General features: G+C 41.0%; 1 protein-coding gene and 1 long non-coding RNA gene across 7 annotated transcripts in view; one reads left to right on the top strand and one right to left on the bottom strand.

The window, feature by feature from the left end:
* Positions 1-13,184, bottom strand: part of LOC132648773 (uncharacterized) — a 29,817-nt gene extending 16,633 nt beyond the window's left edge. Inside the window, exon 1 of the long non-coding RNA XR_009587181.1 lies at positions 13,091-13,184. This is a non-coding gene — a long non-coding RNA (uncharacterized LOC132648773). The remainder of the gene's footprint in view (positions 1-13,090) is intronic.
* Ntm (neurotrimin) overlaps positions 1-19,311 on the top strand; it is a 966,537-nt gene that overhangs the window by 594,098 nt on the left and 353,128 nt on the right. The gene's annotated exons all lie outside the window — the stretch shown is intronic.

The following is a 19,311-nucleotide window of genomic DNA, read 5'->3' as shown; positions in this document are numbered from 1 at the left end:
AAGAAAAAGAAAAAGAAAACCAAAAAAATAACGAACAAACTAACTAATAAACAGAGCTGGGTATGATGGCACAGCCTTTTAGTCTCAGAGTGGGACAGTCTTAGTTGGTAGAATGGTGGACTGTAATCCACTATGGGAGTTCAACTAACTTAGACTGTGTAGGAAGACCGTTTCTAAATAAGTAAGTGAACAAATAAACAAATAACCCAGTTAAAGAAGCAAGCTTGGGTCTTGCTTGTGATGACATGAAAAATGGAGGCATGAAAAGTGGAGGTGCTAAGATTTTCAAAAATAGAGGCATAATGTTCTTACCCCTTAAAGTTTACAAATTTTTTCAAAATGTACTGTAGGACTAAAATTGGGATCCATCTTTCTGGTCACAGGGATGTATAGGGTATACAGGCTTTTTAAATACTAGAACCCAAGTTTGCTTGATTTGTGGGTATTTTTTTTGTGTGTGTGTATGTGTATGTGTGTGTGAAAGAAAGAAAGAGAGACAGAGAAAGAGAATGTTCATTAAGGGGCTGGGTGAGAAAGTAAAATGTACTAAAATCATATTAAAATTTTTGATAAAATGGGCACTACATACCCGCTAACCCAAAGGTCATAGCTTTCACTCAGCAGTTTCTTTGCATTGGTGGCTTTGTTCGGTCTGCTTTTTTTTTTTTTTTTGACATTGAGAACCTAGACAGGATTAAGTCTGACTGAGTCTCAGCAGTGGACACAATACAAAATGCTCACTGATTCTCAACTTTATTTTTTTTTTATTTTATTTTATTTTTTTTGTATTTTTTTTTTATTTTTTTTTATCAGTTACATTTTATTAACTCTGTATCCCAGCCGTGTCCCGATCCCTCATTCCCTCCCAGTCCCTCCCTCCCTCCCTCCCTCCCTCATCTCCACCGTGCCCCTTTCCAAGTCCACTGATGGGGGGGACCTCCTCCCCATTCATCTGATCCTGTTTTATCAGGTATCTTCAGGACTGGCTGCAAAGCCCTCCTCTGTGGCCTAACAGGACTGCTCCTCCCTTCGGGGGTGGGGAGACCAAAGAGCCAGTCATCGAGTTCCTGTTAGAAATAGTCCCTGTTCCCCTCACTTTGGGAAACCAATTGGTTACTGAGCTACCACAGGCTACATCTGAGTGGAGGTTCTAGGTTATATCCATACATGGTCCTTGGTTGAATGTCAGTCTCAGAAAAGACCCTGTGCCCAGATATATTTGGTCCTTGTGGAGCTCCTATCCTTTCCCCATCAGACTAACTCCCCTTCTTTCTTATGATTCCCTGTACTCTGCCAAAGGTTTGGTCATGAGTCTTTGCTTTGAAAACACTGCTAGTTAGAGTCTTTCAGATGCGCTCAGTAGACTCCTGTCATACATTCAATGCATATCCCATCTGTCTTTCTAAACGAGGATTGATCATCTTACCCCATGTCCGCTCAATTGATTATCTTTTTTAGGTGTATAGATTTCAAAAACCAGATACCCTAAATCAATTGGAAAAAAAAGTGGGGAACAGCCTAGAACTCATTGGCACAGGAGACAACTTCCTGAACAGAACACCAACAGCACAGGCTCTAAGAGCAACAATCAATAAATGGGACCTCATGAAACTGAAAAGTTTCTGTAAAGCAAAGGATACCGTCATCAAAACAAAACGACTGCCTACAGATTGGGAAAGAATCTTCACTAACCCTTTATCTGACAGAGGACTAATATCCAGTATATACAAAGAACTAAAGAAGCTGAAAAGCAGCAATCCAAGTAATCCAATTAAAAAATGGGGAACAGAGCTAAACAGAGAATTCTCGACAGAGGAATATCAAATGGCAGAAAAACACTTAAAGAAATGCTCATCCTCATTAGCCATCAGGGAAATGCAAATCAAAATGACCCTGAGATATCACCTTACACCCATCAGAATGGCCAAGATGAAAAACTCAAGCGATAACACATGCTGGAGAGGTTGTGGAGAAAGGGGAACCCTGCTTTGGGAATGTAAACTGGTACAACCACTCTGGAAAGCTATCTGGCGCTTTCTAAGACAAATAGGAATAGTGCTTCCTCCAGACCCAGCTATACCACTGCTAGGTATATACCCAAAGTTTGTTCAAGTACACAAAAAGGACACTTGCTCAACCATGTTTATAGCAGCTCTATTTGTAATAGCCAGAACCTGGAAACAACCCAGATGTCCATCAACGGTGGAATGGGTACAGAAATTGTGGTATTTTTATACAATGGAATACTACTCAGCAATCAAAAAGGAGGAAATCATGAAATTTGCAGGCAAATGGTGGGATCTACAAAAGATCATTCTGAGTGAAATATCCCAGAAGGAGAAAGACAAACATGGGATATACTCACTTATATAGACCTATAAGATATGATAAACATAATGAAATCTATACACCTAAAAAAGATAATCAATTGAGCGGACATGGGGTAAGATGATTCTCAACTTTATGTAGAGGACCAGTGCACTTTTGAATTACAAAGGAGGAGGTAGCGTAAGAAAGAAGAGACATATTTTTAGGTAAAACCTTTTCAATAAACCAAGAGGAGAAAAGATACGGAGATGATGAGGAGAGCAAGAAAGGAAGAGAAAGAAATGGTGTGATACAAAGAGGCAGCAGACCTGGGAAAGGAGCCTGAAGAACTATTTCACTCTGGAGAATTTGTAGAATTGGAGAAAAGCATCCCTGTGCTCCCAAACTATCTTTAATACTGTTAGGTCTAGTTGTAAGGACAGAAAAGTCAGGTACCATTAGCAACTGGTAGCTAAATTAGTCAAATCAGTATATATAGTCATAAACACATTCTTCGGGGCTAGATTACACCAGAGATTTGACTTAGAATAAAATATCCATTACTTCCAAAAAGCCACCTGATAGAATGCGCTGGGCATTCAACTTCTCTTCAGTTCAGATTTGTGTTGAGTAGGCACATGATACTCTGCTCATCAGAGCTGGTCCAGGGCCTCTGTGGCCCTTGCAGGTGTTAGTGAGGAGGAGGGCCAGCTCCTGCTCTGACCCAGGTCCTGGGGGTTCAGTGGACCTATCCTGTGGTTTAGCTTCTCTGTGTGCCAGACTGAGGCTACAGCTGCAGGCCAAGGCTCTACTTGGCATGGCCAGAAGCTCTGGCTCCTTGAAAGGAAGGGCTCTGTTTTCTTATGCACTCCCCTGAGCTGCCACAGGTTAGCAGGTCAGTGTCCTCAGGCTCAGATGCTGCTGGAGGAATCCACAGCTTCTCCTCCCCTTTCCATCAGAGCCTCTCAGAAAGCCTGTGTAGTTAACTTTGCCCTACATACTCCTTGGCCAAAAGTGTGTGCTCAGTCAACCTTTATAGAATTCATGATGTCAACATTTATGGAATATGTGAAGCTACTTTTTAAAATATATGCACCATATGTTTGCTGTGGAAAGTCTTAGGAAGTATATGGTCATCAAAAACCAAACCAAAACAAAGAAACAAACATGCAAAAAACACCAAAAACAAAAACAAAAAACCCCATACAAACCAAACAAACAAACAAGTTAAAACTATTTATTTGTAATTCCCCATTCATGGCTCATCATTGGTAGCGTGCCAGTCATTATTTTATGAATCTGCAAGCATAATTATATTTTTATTTGCAATACTTAATATGTATATGTGTATATATAATCTTTTAGTCTATTCATGTGAATTGTATACAACTTTCCTTAGCACTGAATGTTGTATAGGTGACCGCTCTCTCTCTGCAGCATATACACGCGTGAGCATTATGTGCTCATTCGTGCATGCAGACTTGGAGGTCTAAGGTTGATGTGTATCTTTTTCTTTCATGCTTCACAGAATTATTTTTGAGGCAGGGTTCCTTACTGCCTGGACACTGCTGTTCTGGCTAGAAACGTCAGTTAGTCCCACCTCAGCGCTGAGGTTACAGACATGTGCTGCCACACTGAGCTTTTACGCACGCTCTAGGAATCCAAACTCAGGTCCTCATATGTGTTGTAGTAAGAATGTCATCCATCAAGCCATCTCTCTAAACCCTGTTTGTAATATTTCTTTGCCAGAAAATATTCCACTTCAGAGATGGGCTATCTCTCTTTAAAGCAATGATCTCCAGGTTTTGGAGAGATGAGATGTTACCAAGAGTTTTGCTGTCGTAAATACTGTTTGAATGAGCTTCCGCTTGTGATGTTTTTGTTCACAACTGTGATTATTTCCATAGGTTAGATTCCTCCAGTAGAATTACAATTGAGCATATGCAAGCGGCCAATGTTTTTTTGACACCTGCTGTCAAATTGCCCTTCGCATAGGTACAGTGCTCATTTCTCTACAACATCCTCCTTTCAAGCGTGCTGACTCTTATAATTTTGTTGAGGTTTGCTAGTTTGATTGGTGGAAATGTTATGCCATTGTTCGAAATTGCATTGAGATGAATGGTACTGGCTGGCTGGCTACTTGGCATTTTTTTCCCCTCAATTACTTAGGCTTGGATCCTGGTTGTGCTCTGGGCAATAGTGCTTTGTCAACTTTTAAGGCTCCCGTTATCTTAGAAAGGCAGTAGGGATGAAAAAGACTTTTCAAATGTGTGAAAGCTGGATTTTAGATACAAGAAAGAAATATAGATGACCAGAATGAGAAAGTACTGAGGACAATTAGTGTTGACAATAGGATTAAGATGTATAAATTACTTAAAAAAAAATCCCACTGTGTCTTATGAAATCTACTGGTGGTTTGAGTAACCAATCCTGTGTATGTTCCTCATTACTATGACCAGAATAGCTGAGAACAAATCAAGGTAAGGGATTGCTTATCTTGGTTCACAGTTTCAGAGGTGTCAGAGTAGTTCAGGCTGTGACTAGGAAGCTAAGGAAAGGGTCAGAACCACTTAGATCCCCAAAGATGCTCCTCTGAGGGACCTACTACCTCAGTCAGTAGATGCCACCCCCGGCCTTTCACCACCTCCTGGCACATCATTAGATTCTGAATCCATCAAAGGATTCATTCCTGCCTTAGGTCATTGGCCTCATGATTTAATCCTTTCAGGAAATACCCATGCAGACACATCAAAGCCCTGCTTTACTATCTCCCAGGCATTTTTTTAAAATCCAATCAATGTGACTATCAAGGTTCAGCAGCTCGAAGAGCTAAGAAAAACTTTCTCCCTCACCCTGTCAGTTCTATTTCCCCACCATCTCTGTACTGTGCTCTGATTTAAAAATAGTGGGATTTGGGTCTGGTGTTTTCACCAGTGAGCTGTCACATTTTATCTCAGTAATGGCAAACTATGGTTTTCCTAAACATATTCCATAGTTTGGCTTTAAAAATATAACAGCAGGAAATGACCAGGGGGCACTAGGTGACGTCTTAGAATCCGGAGCAAGACAGCCCCTGAAGCTGGTTCTTAAGATATCTCTTCCTCATCTTCCTGAATTATTTACAAAACCTGTGGGGCAAAGGCCTTGAGTGAATGTACTTCTTCTCCACACACTCAAGGACTCCCAGAGCCAGGCGGGGAAGCCAGTGTCTCTTGGATGTCTGATACCGGTGTCACAGAGTCTACCATCGATTTTCTTTAGAATGAACCTCTCTCCAAATGCCGCAGACCTCCATTAGCCAGCATTGTGGAGACCTGGTCCGAAGCAGACAGGCTGAGTGGTGAGCAACGAGGATTGACCTCACTCCTGTTCGAGACCAGCACTTCTTTCTTCTTTCACACTGGAGCATCAGGGGAGACTACAGGTGCTGCACATCCAAGGCAGCATGGTGACCTGAGCATTTCAGAGTCTTAGTTATGACAGATATAATTAGAGCCATCCACACTGAACAGGCATGTGGGAGTACAGGAAATGGAAAAGGACCAGAGCCTCATGTTTGGATTGATTGCTTCTCAACAGAAATGATGTCAGCAGGCATTCCCTGACAACTCACAATCCTTTTTCATTGCTTTGAGTCTGTGGCCAGATTTTTTTTCAAACGTGGTAAGCACAGAGTGCTTAGGGAATAGGGAAACCTTTGGAAGTCTTCCAGCCTTCCTGCTTCTACTGAGCTGAGCTCAGAACCCCTCCCTGCCTGTTTGTATGTGAGTTGGGCCACATACCCAACATCTCATCTCTGGGACACTGATTTCTCACATTTATTGGCTTCCTTTCTATTCCTTCCAGTTGTGTGGCTCTGTAGAAGATAGATACCAGAGCACTGATTGGTAGAAACTGGGCAGGAATGAAGAACCTCTTCCTTTTTTCTAAGTCCAACTTCCACCTGCATGGTGCTGCGCCAATCAAAAACAAAGATGTGTAGCCTTGAGTCATGGAAAAAACTTGTTCAGACAACAGAATTGGGAGACATATTGAATTCTAATGTATGCTACGAGCTTGCTATGTATTGTTAATTAGCTTCCTTGACTATAAAAAAGTGTGAATGGGTGTACTTTATTCTACAAGTATCTAAGTATGTGCTGGGAGTTGGCTTTCTGCCTCTATGATGAAATATGAGATAAACAACTTAACAGGAGGGAAGATTTATTTTGACTCAAGACTTCAGTCTTGGTTGGCTTTCCATGTTACATTTGGACCTATTGGGAAGTAGAGTGTCATGGCTGACCACACGCGATAAAGCAAAGCTGTGCACCTTGAAGTAGTCAGGAAGAAAGGAGAGAAATAATGGGGTTGGAATCTCCATATGAAATTTTTAAAGATTACTATTTTTTTTCTTGAGATTATCATGTAATTACACCATCCCCTCCTCTCTTTCCTATCTGCAAATCCCTTCATATGCCCCTCTGTGATCTCTCTCATCTCAGTGACCTTACTGCCTCCCAGGAGGTCCAGTGTGGGAATGGTAGTAACACCTCCCAGTAGTGCCCATCAGTGGGTTGGTCCACTTCCTCTTCCCATTGAGGCACACTAGATTTATGGTAACATTTAAGAGATTAAACTGCAATACTGTTACTCATGTGCCAGAGATTACCATCCCTAATTTACATATGCAATAACAGGTTTGTAGAGGTCTCAAGTCATATAAGCTAGCAGCTGGCTAAGCTAGAATTTAAACACCAGTTTTTATTTTAGTGCAGATCTTGTTCTTTTTCCAAGATATTACAGTTTTATTTTTTTACTGTTCTGAGGATCAGATAATTATAATATATATGGAACATAAAGGAGAAAAATCTAAGCAATATTTGGTAGTGTTATTATTGCTTCTATATTTCAGTCACTTGTATGTTATGAAAAAAAAAATGCTTTGGGTGAAAGTTACACAACCAGAACATAAGGGGTGGCAGGACAGTCCCTTCTTTCTTAGACCGGTTGTCTAGGTACAGGGCCTCTGGGTTCTACAGTGCTGGACTTTGGGAACAGTGTGTTATAGATGAAGCTGGGCTTCATTCATTCAATAATTCTAAATGGTCTCGTTGCCCATCTCAAAAATTAATGCCCTCTTAAACCCTGGAGTCCAGTTGTTACCTGTGATTTACTTTACTGTCACTTATCTCTAAGAACAATACAAATATAAAGGCAAAAATAAGAGAGCATTTAAATTTCTAGCAGTCTTGTATTCCTACCCTTCTTTCTTTTCTTTCTTTCCTTTCTTTTTGTGGGGGAGGAGAAGGTTTCAATCAGGGTTTCTATGTACCCAGAAAGCACTGTTTTATCTACCCTGCCTTCCACCCAGGAATTGGTGTAAGATTAATTTTCATCATTTCCAAGTTTCCTGATCTCAAATTGTATAATGGCAATTTTAATCTTAATATGGGCATTTTGACAATCTTAGATGTCTTCTAATCAACTTAGAGATGGATGGGTTGATAGGTGTAGATATATGGATATATTTGTATGTATATATGGATATACATAGTTAGATACACATGAGAGTGTTTATACTATGGGTGTATATTAATATTAATAGAGAAGCTTCTCTTCATGCAGAATGCTTAAAGATACTACAGATTTTGCTCTAGGAATGGAAGCAGAAGAAGCCGCAGGCTTCATGGTTGATTGCTTTTCTGATTGGTGCCATAAAAAAATGCATTAGAGAGAGAATGTTTGATTTAAGGAGCGCCTAGATGCCGACACCACCTCTGTTTGTTTTCCTTCCTTTAGCAGAAACCTTGTAAAAATTTTATGAAGCATTAATGGATCTGAGATTTTCTCAAGCAAGTTTTATGAGGTGAGCTTAATCCCACATATCCGACCCAATTTAGCAGTCTTTAGAGACGTGGAACAGAAAAGCACTTGGAAGCCACCCTGGGAACCTCAGTGCCATAAGGAGAGTGGTATGAGGGCAAGGTAGAGGGATTTTTCTCATCATGATGCTATTGGATGAACTTCAGGCTCATATGCTTGGGGAGGGGAGAGAGTAAAATGCTGTAGCCACAAAGAATGCCAAGAAATGTGGGTATTAAATATGAGCTAATAATTTAACACTGATGGCTACAACTTTCCCCATAGAACTCTAATCTTCAATGAGAAAGTCATTTAGGAAAAACAAAAATTTATTGTCTCAACAGCTCCCATGATGTCAGCCTGTAATCAATGACTTTAATCTGAGGGAAACACAACCCCACACTCATCTCTTCCCTCTCCTCAATTTATTTTCTGTATCAGAAAGAAAAGAACTCTGAAGAAGATAAATTGAATGCTGGTGTGTTCTGGTGAGTTCAGTTGTACCTTCTGATAAGAAGTTCACTTTCTTTAACCCAGACAGCTCACTGTGTTGCCACAAGCCAAAGGCAGGAGGATGTTTCCAGTATGGACTTTCTTGCATGGGCTTGGCTCTGGCCTATGGACAGTGCTCATTCAGCATAGGCACTCTTTTGGATTTTTGGCCAGGATACCAGCAGGAATAATGTCTTTTGGAAGAAAAACTGAAGCTGTTATAGACTAAAACACCAGTGACTGATTCATGAACCATGAAGGGTCATAGACGTTACGTTTCTTACAGGCTTCCAGACAGATTTGTGTATTTATAATGAAATACTGAAAATAACTAACCTCTATGGAGAAAGGCTCATGGCTTTAGGTCACAGTTGTGTGGTCAGTTGGCTCCATTGCTTTGGGCCTGTGGTGAGGTTTTATACCATGATATGAGTGCCTGATGCTGTAAAACTTATCATCTCATGTCCAAGGAAGAAAGGAGAGGAAAGGTAAGGGGACCCACAGTTTCCTTCGACTGCAGGCCTCACTGTTTTAAAGGTACCTCATTAGATCCTACATTCTCAGGTTTCTGTTACCTCTGAACAGTGCCACACTAGAGATCAAGCTTTTCACACACAGGCATTTAGAGGACAGTTTTTCAAGGCATAGTATAAGCCAACAAGGCAGCTTCGTCCAGTCTCATGCTGAAAAAGGCATAAGACTCTGAGGTCATAGTTTGTGCCCAATGTCTCAAATACATTATGTCTATAGCCCAAGTTCAGGCTGCATGGTCCATTGATTTGAAAAATACCCGACTAAACCCAAGTTGAGCAAGTCAACATAAGAGGCCAGCAAGGTTACCCAATATTTTGCTTGGTGTTGGGTTATTTTTGTCTTTCTCATACTGGATATACAAATCATCTCCGGGCCATGTATCTATCCAATTGTCTCTGCCTTGGAATTCTTTGAGTATGGAAATGTCTTTGGAAGATCATATGTGCTTGTGTTTGCAAGAAGAACAAAATATAAGAGACCCACAAGGTCTTGCTTCTTGTTCATACTTATGTATAGTTTCTTGCTGGTAAGTTTTCTTTCATCAGCTAGTCTGATTAATCTGACAAGATAGTACCAAGTCTATTTGGTTTATCCCAGATAGCACTTTATTAAGGTCACTAATAACAGAGATTCATGCATCAGTGTTGAAGCCATTTCAGTGTTAACTTAAGCTTTGACCCCCTAGAGTACCAGATGACTAAATGAACAAAAGCCAGTATGAATAGGGAAGAAAGGAGAATGTTATCCTTAAGTTTCTATTCCAACTTTTCTAGTTGTCCAAGACATAAATGTCGGTATCACAATAAGTACTGATTGAAACAGAGATGATCTGGATTTGTAAAACAGCAGACCATGGTAGTTCAGTCCTCTGTCTTGGTCAGTGAGTTAAGGCTGACTGTACAGGACTTATAATCTAGAAATATGGCTGCTCTGGCAATAGATCACATACAAAGAGTCTCTAGGTCTGTGGCATCTGGCTGGAATACAGACAAGCCACACATCTTTAATTCCTCTAGCTGGAATACAAACACACCCTTAGTACACAGCTGTAACCCCAAACAATGAAGAACGAGGAAGCAACCATGTTTGAAAGTGATGTCTACTTGAAAGGAAGACAAAGTGACAAGTCAAAACAAAATTTGACAGAATGAGCAGTCAGAGATAGGATAAGCCCAACTCTCAGGTTCACAGGAAAGAGGCTACTTAAGAACAGTGCAGAGAGCCAGTGCAGTGGAATTGAGTTCATTCTGTAGTTCATTCAGTTCATTTAGTCAGTGCAGTTCAGTTTGTAGAGTTTAGAGGCAGTTTTTACCAGGACAGTTTTACAGAGCCATGTTGCAGGGAGAACAATAGAGATACAGGTGAAGACAGAATGATCCTGAGAATGAGAAGGAACCAGAACATTAGAACAAATTGCTAGAGTTAGTTAGAGGCTAAGCAGAGCAATTCAGTCAGAAGTGAGAGAAGCCAGTTTGAATCAGTCAGCTTGGAAAGGCAGTTTGGGCTTGGGCTGGAAAAGGTGAGTTGAATCAGCCAGCTAGAATTCACAAAGTACTGGAAAGGCTGAGTTTAGTCAGCAATGAGTCTCAGAGGCTGAAATGTTTTAGGCGTGGATTAGCAGATACAGGCTGGAAGCTGAAGCTTTCGAGGTCTGGGATTGCAGAAGATTGGATTGTACTGAGGCTATAAGCTTCCAAGCCTAGATCTTGGGATACTTTGATAGAAATGCTCTGGGCTCAGCCCAAGCCATGCATTTGGGTACAGCTCTCATCTCATTGCTTTCTCTGAGGAAAAAAAAAATGCTACATTTACACCTGATCCTAAATGCATGCAGAATAAAGGCCAGGCTTTGTAAGTACATTAGAAAAATTTTGAGCACCTTACAGTGTAGAACTGTCATTGAGTGGGCATTGAGTCGGCTCAGAAAGTAAAAGCACTTACTTTGTAAAAGTTATGACCTTAATTTGATTCCTAGATCCTATATTTGAAGCAGAGAACCATCCTTTTACCTTTACAAGTATATCATGGCATGTGCACACATATAGTGTACACATACTACTACTAATAGATATTTAAAATACCCAAAAACAAAAGTCATAAAATGCTCATAAAAATGGCAAACTTTTGTCTGATCTCCATTTAAGAATTGCAACCTCATTGTTAACTAGAGTATTCTTGGGTGGGAACATGGTTATAATTGTTTGATCACCAAGTAATATCTCCATCAAACTTGGATCCCATTTTGACCACTTCTATAGTGAGCTCTTTTTTTAAAAAAATCTTTATTAATTACACTTTATTCACTTTGTATCCCCCCTGTGGTTCCCTCCCTTCTCCTCTTCCAATCTCTCCCTTCCTCCAAACCGCTGCATGCATGCCCCTCCCCAAGTCCACTGATAGGGGAGGTCTTCTTTTCCTTCCTTCTGATCCTAGTCAATTAAGTCTCATCAGGAGTGGCTGCATTGTCTTCTTTTGTGGCCTGGTAATGCTGGTTCCCCCTCAGGGGAGGTAATTAAAGAGCAGGCCAATCAGTTCATGTCAGAGGCAGTCCCTGTTCCTATTACAATGGAACCCACTTGGATACTGAACTGCCATGGGCTACATCTGTGCAGGGGTCTTAGGTTATCTCCATGCATAGTCCATGGTTGGAGTATCAGTCTCAGGAAAGACCCCTGTGCTCAGATTTTTTTGGTTCTGTTGCTCTCCTTGTGGAGTTCCTGTTCTCTCCAGATCTTACTGTTTCCCACTTCTTTCCTAAGATTCCCTGCACTCTGCCCAAAGGTTGCCCATAAGTCTCAGCATCTACATTGCTAGTCTGTAGGGCAGAGCCTTTCAGAGGTCCTCTGTGTCAGGCTCATGACTTGTTCCCTCTTTTCTCCTTCTTCTGATGTCCATCCTCTTTGCCTTTCTGGATAGGAATTGAGCATTTTAGCAAGAGTCCTCCCTCTTGATTAATTTTTTCAGGTGTACAGGTTTATCCTATATTATATGTCTATATGAGTGAGTATATACTGTGTGCATCTTTCTGCTTCTGAGATAGCTCATTCAGGATGATCTTTTCCAGATCCCACCATTTACCTGCAAATTTCATGATTTCCTTATTTTTTATTTGTAAGTAATATTCCATTGTGTAGATATACCACAATTTGTGCATCCATTCCTCCACTGAGGGGCATCTGGGCTGTTTCCAGCTTCTGACTATTACAAATAAGGCTGCTACAAACATGGTTGAGCAAATGTCCTTATTGTGTACTTGAGACTCTTTTGGGTATATGCTTAGGAGTGGTATAGCTGGATCTTGAGGAAGCACTATTCCTAGTTGTCTGAGAAAATGCCAGGGACAAGGCAAGGCTGCCCACTCTCTCCATATCTCTTCAACATTGTTCTTGAAGTCATTGCTAGAGCAATAAGACAATTGAAGGAGATAAAGGGGATACAAATTAGAAAGGAATAAGTCAAAATATCACTCTTTGCAAATGATATGATAGTATACCTGAGTGACACCAAAAATTCTACCAGGGAACTCCTACAGCTGATCAACACCTTCAGCAAAGTGGCTGGATACAAAATTAACTAAAAAAAAAAAAATCAGTAGCCCTCCTGTATACCAAAGACAAAAGAGCTGAGAAAGAAATTAGGGAAACAACAGCCTTCACAATAGCCACAAAGGACATAAAGTACCTTGGTGTGAACCTAACCAGGCAAGTCAAAGACTTGTATGAAAAAAATTTCTAGTCTCTGAAAAAAAATTAGAAGAAGACACCAGAAGATGGAAAGATCTCCCATGCTCATGACTTGGCAGGAATAGCATAGTAAAAATGGCCATCTTACCAAAAGCAATCTACAGATTCAATGCAATGCCCATCAAATTACCAACACAATTCTTTACAGACCTTGAAAGGAAAATTCTCACCTTCATATGGAACACCAAGAAATCCGGAATTGCTAAAACAATTCTCTACAGTATAGTGAGCTCTTGATGATTGCTGGATTGTAGTTGCTTTGGCAGTTGGAATGACTGAGTGTAGTTACATCTCTAACCTCTTTTGTTAGGGACTGCCTGACCTTATTAATCATTAGCCTTCTGTGAATTCATGAGTTCAGCCAACCACAGGTCAAAAATACTTGATAAGCAATGTACAGAGAACATGTACAGAGTTTTTTTTTTCTTGTTGTTTTCTAAATACTACAGTATAATTATTCAGTGTTTAGAGTAGACATTTTAAATCATATAGAATTGATTTGAACTATAGGAGAGATACACTCAGGTTGTATGCAGACAGCACAGTGTTCACTGTAAGAGCTAAATATCAAAATTTTGCTATCTATGGGAGTTTTGGAACCCATAATTTGAAAACAGCAGTGGCAAATGTCTATCCATGTCTCCATTTAAGTGATATATACCTGTTTTACAAATCAATGACCATGGGAGAGAGTGGGGAAGTCAGAATATCTGGAGAGGCAGGTTGGTTGAAGGTTAACTGTGAAAATCTCTGCCATCCTGATAAACTGCTCCGGTGGGATTTTGGGCATGATGGACTAATGGTCAGAATCATCAGAGGGATGTCGGTACACTCATCAGTCAGTTAAATAAGAATATCCATGAGCGTTTGGGATCACTTCCTCACGGCCAAGGTTTCTGGGGCCGTTCTAAGACTCATGCTTAGTCTTGTGCCGTCCTCCATGTGACTCCTGTGTGTGATTTGCTTCTGTCCAGGAGCTTCAAGTTTGAAAGCCAATGTGTCACATCTGGCACTTCTAATTTTACCCCTTCCCAATCATCTTTCACTTGTTCCTAGATATTTAATCCGGATGACTCAGTTGAAGCAGGGTCAAGGGCATTTTTACTGAAAGTACAGAAATGCAATTTCTCCTCACTTTGGCTTGTTTGAGTCACTCTTGTGGGATTAGGAGGACACTGTGCTAAAACAAAGTAGCCATTTCCTTTTAACCTAGGGCATGTCGAGCCAGCAGGAAACTCAACATGACCACACTGTTAAGTGGGACTGCTCTGGGTGGCCCTGTGTCCAGGCTGTGTCTGCTCATTTGAGGTTACTTCAGGGGGAAAGGTGTATGTGTCATGCATAGGACTAGTCTGGAAGAAATTCTTAGTTTCAGGGAGAACTTTTACACATGAATACAAGTGTGCAAGCCATATGCATGTGTGCTCCCACACACCCCCCCCACACACAACATTTTATTTTGCTGTTTCTTACCCAGTAAATACTACACAGGAAATAATGCCTTTTATAGATTAGCCTCATCCTGGGACCAGGGTACCTTAGTCAGGTGCTTGATCTCAAAAGTCAAAGGGAAAGGGTCAGAACACCTTTGTGTAGAGCATGTATGTAGGTGTACACACCCATGTATATGCATGTAAGCTATGCACACCCATGTATGTGCACATAGAAGGAAAGGCTAACTTTACCATCACTATCCTCCTCAGTTTTCTACACGGACTCTCTCCCTGAGCCTTCAGCTTGCCAGTTTGTCTAGCCCAGCTGGTTAATGAGTGTCAGAAATTTATCTGTGTCTATCTTCCCAGCATGGGGTGACAGGGGTGTTTCACCATGCTGAGCTTTTACTTGGGTTGTGGGGATCTAACTCAACTCCTCACCCCTCAACACTTTACCCACTGAGCCATCTCCTCAGCCCCAGGAAGTTTTCTGACTCTGTTTTTCTAAGACAGTTCTAAGGTGTGGTGAGGGCAAATGGGTCGTAACAGGAAAACGAGTCTGTCAAACATCTTAAGTATTAGTCCTTCATCAAGTAATGTCTGTGATGAAAGGCATAATAGAGCTGGACTAGAAGCACTTGAGGAAACTCAACACTGGCTTAGATTACTTCCAAGGGACAGAGTAGTATGGTTACTTGTACCCTACAAAGTATCCACAGCCTGGATTGAACATCAATAGTCCTAACCAGGTCTGATGTCGAATGGAATTTACCCTTCAGCTATGGGCAGGGGCAGTGCCTCTTTCAATGTGCCCTCCCACTGTGAGACAAAGAGTCAACTTGTTGGTAGGAATCACTATGTCTGAAATAAAATAGCCTTTTACTGTCATTAGGGTAGAGGTGTGTATCCTACCACAGTGAGTGCAGCAATCAGTGGTGTTCATTTGTCGGCTTCATCTTTACCTGGTGTTTCCTGGGTCTCATGGCATGCCCTAGATATGGCATCAGTCAGAGTGATTAGCAGCTGTGATTTGTTTTCACAATTCATGACTCCTTAGAGGGTTGTCGAATATGCTAGTCTGTAGCGTTCTAACTGGAAAGCCAAACAATGAGGCCACGAAGAGCAGCCTACCAATCAGTGCATGTGTAACAAGTCTCATTAAGAGAAGAATTTCCAGAACTATGGGAGTGGCCTTGGGTTCTACCCACAAAGCCTAACAGCACAGTATTTTTGTTTCTGTTCTGATGGTGTCTATACAGCAAACTAGAAGATACTGTTGTGAAAATTAAGGGGTGATGGGGTGGGAGTAGGATCTGTGTGTGTGTGTGTGTATGTGTGCATGTGTGTGTATGTTGAGTCAGCAGTTTTGTTCTATGCAATAGATTTGATTATAAAGTTTCTTCAGATTGATAGCTAATGTCTTTCTTCCTTTCTTCTTCTTCATCTCCTCCTCCTCCTTGTCCTCCTTTTTCCTTTAAATGTAAACCCAACATGACAGTGAGCCAGACAGACTGTTCTGGAACAGATGATTTCCATGACAAACAAGAATGGTGGGTTCTTCTGTCTTGGGTTCACCGGGTTATACTTTAGCAACTTACAGTTAGGGGTATGAGGCCAGAGAATCTTAAAACTTGGTGTTTTGTTTCCACAAGTGTGCAGAATCAAGACAACAGCTGTTTCTCAAAAGCGATGTACCTTGTCACCATACCTGGCCGACAAAATCTACAACCCTGCGATTCCTCTGGGTGGAAGCTGCTGCTGTTTGCCGGAAGTCAGGAAAAACGTCACTCATAGAGACACTTATCTCACATAGGTCATTAGGGCTTGGAGTCTTAGAGGTAGAGAGCGTGCCTGAAGTTGTTTGAGTATGTACCATGCAGGTTGATGGGAGCTGATTGAAAGGTAACTGGCAAATGGATGCATTAGCTCCATTATTTGAAGTTCACTAAAGGACCAGGCCTGATTTGTGGTGACAGACTACATATGTAGTTTTCCCCTGCCTGCTGGGGAAGCTGGACATAGTAAAGATATCTGTACAATCCTAACAAACTTGGCAAATAGTCAACGGCCAGACACTACTACTGACAGACATGTGATAATGACTATATTCAGAACCATCAAATTAAAGGAGCCTTGCTGTATTCTGCACAGGGGACCTTTAGACATCAGAAAGTAGAGAATAGTGCCAACTCCTACCTTACTTCTCGGTGACACAAGACTTCATGTCCCAAAGTAGTTCTGTGCCTGCAGCTCTCCCTATACAGGAACATTTTTTTTTCATGTATAGGGAGAATATACTTACAGGGTATAAATTGCAGACAAATAGCCCTTGAGTTCCTATTACTGTTATAGAAGCAGTAACAACACTATATTTACTTGGCTTAAATGACCTAACCCATGGGTCACATCCACATCACAGATGAATCTGGAGGCTCATCCATAGTGAGGGAAAGTGCTATAGTGACTTGTGTGCTTGTGTCCTGTATGTGCCCTTTCCTTCCTTAAGCCTCTCTAGTTTCTGCATATGATTGCATGCCTTTTCTTCCTTGGTACCACGACCTTAGCCCCATGCCCATCCCAACCATCTTTCCCCTTAAAATAGTGGAGGTCAAAGTTAAATCTTGGGGAGATTTGGAAGTGTAAAGATAGAAACAATCACCCGGCCAGTGAGCAAGGAATACCTAAGCACCTTTCTAATTGCTATGGATTGCATATCCCTTTCTTTTTTAAAATGTAAGTTTTAAAACTTCAATCTCTAAAAAAGTAGCATTTGCATGAGGGCTTTTTAAGAGGTAATTGGGTCACAAAGACAGAAACTTCATAGCAGGATTGTTATCTTTATTTATAACAAGATATAGAAGAACACTTCCCTAATCTCTGGTTTCTATAAATGAGGACACAGCAAGAACAAACCATTAGAAACGAGATGCTGGATCTATAGGCACCTTGTTCTTGGACGCTCATGCTGCTTTGTTGTTTATGCCACTAGGCCCAGGTAATGTAAGAGAAACCTAACAGACTAAGGTACTAAAGTTCCAATACACTCGGAGCCATATATACAATTTATCTCATTTATCCCTGGGGCTTGTGGGCTTGTCAGCTATAGCCACATTGTCACCCGATTTTGCAAATCTGCCGCTCCAACGTCTTCACAATTTTTCTTCCTTCCACTCTGCGCCATGTTGTCTGCGAGGACCTTGCCCACTACTACCTTTCACTATTCAGCTTCCAAACTTTAATAGGACAGTGAAGATCCTTACTTAAAGCCTATACCCACAACCTGAGAATAACATTTGTTATGGGGTCCCTCAGATTAATTTTCTATCTCTACCAGTCTGTGAAAACTACTTACTCCCTTCATCTTCCAGAAAGCTGTATCAATATCTAATTCTCATCACCAACCAGAAGCTGTCAGGATACATGGAAGGTGTGAGAATTCACCCTAATTTTAAAGTAATGAATAACCTGCCACTTCTCAAAGCGATGCTGGCAGAAGATACAGATTGCTTATGTTCCTGTGTTCCAGACAAAGGGTACTGTCACTGCGGTGGATGTACCAAGTTCACATTAGCCCTCCTATGGTCCTGCTCCCATGTGTGCTATGGACCCACTGAAGCAATGTTGGGTTTTCTTTATAACTGAGTAACTCTAACTTTGGGAAGGCTGAATCTTTTATAGTAGGAAGGAAACCTGCCCAGTGATTTTTCTGAGAGGGAGACAATCATTATTAGGATGACAACAAAGAAAACATGTCGTCTTCTTGACAGAGAGAAGGAGAGAGAGAGAGAGAGAGAGAGAGAGAGAGAGAGAGATTAGCTCTGTCTTCCAACATTTGTGACATGATCTTGCTTAAAATAAGTGTGGCAATGCCCATGTAGAATTTCTCCTCCAACCTTGGTAAAAGGGTTCTCTCCCAAGAGACTTGACACATCATGGATAGGACTCTGCTTCTGCCTTGACAGCATCCCTTGATTCAATAGCTGCTAAGTAGAATTGCCCGCTCAGGGAGAAGCACAGGACATTAAATTTGTACCTTGAGCACATATAGATGACATAGTAATGAGAGTTATGCTTGCATTGTACTCACAGTAAGAAAGGCCTTTTCAAAGGTACTTGTACATGCCTGCTTGTTATTGCTATTCATTTCCATATTGGAAGTCCAGTGAGAAGGATGATGATAGCGTCAGCGTTCAAACTCAGGTAAAGCTTTACCCACAAGAAGAGAGATAAAAACAGTCCTGAGACGTGAATGGGACAAAGAGACTCCCATGCTTAGACTCCAAGTGGATGTCAACAAGACATCTTGGTATTGTTTAGTTTAATTCTATATTATGGTTTGCACTGTTATGTATATTATATTGTGTATAATTACTTCTGAAATATCATTTAGATGAATTATGAAGTGATACTCTATGACAGGAATTTTTATCTTCATGATAAAATGAAGAATGGTTTCCTTTGTTGCTGTTTTCTGTTTATCTGAAGGTGGGGAAAGGGATGGGTATTCAGCACAGTGACTGCATGTGCCAAAGTCCAAGAGTGAGTTGGGTGGCAGATGAAAATAACGGCACTGGAATGAGACACTGATACTCGGGAACACATTTCTTTGGAATGAGTTAATTGGTAACTCATTCCAATCTGACTCACAGCTCCTGAGACAGTGCAGGGCTTTGAAACTGTAAAGATGTAGCAAAAAGGGCAAATGAAAAGCACCATGATTTGAGTTTACTTTGACTTCTGGAGCTCAGGAGAAAGTAGAAAAATAAAGGTGAACTACATGTGGGGTTGTAGGAGATAAGAGAAATAAAAAAAGACATAAACCTAGATGTTTCTTCCTAGATGCTGATGGTGCTTTTGATGATCATCTTTTTTTTTCATGGGATTGTACTCAGCCTCACTTTTTCCATGACCATTGCTGATCCTGTCATTACTGTCAGCTCCAGCAGCCCCCGGATTGT

The sequence above is a fragment of the Meriones unguiculatus genome, chromosome 1 (genome assembly GCF_030254825.1).
Source record: "Meriones unguiculatus strain TT.TT164.6M chromosome 1, Bangor_MerUng_6.1, whole genome shotgun sequence".
In the NCBI taxonomy this organism is placed as follows: Eukaryota; Metazoa; Chordata; class Mammalia; order Rodentia; family Muridae; genus Meriones; species Meriones unguiculatus.
This window is presented reverse-complemented; position numbering and strand designations above follow the sequence as displayed.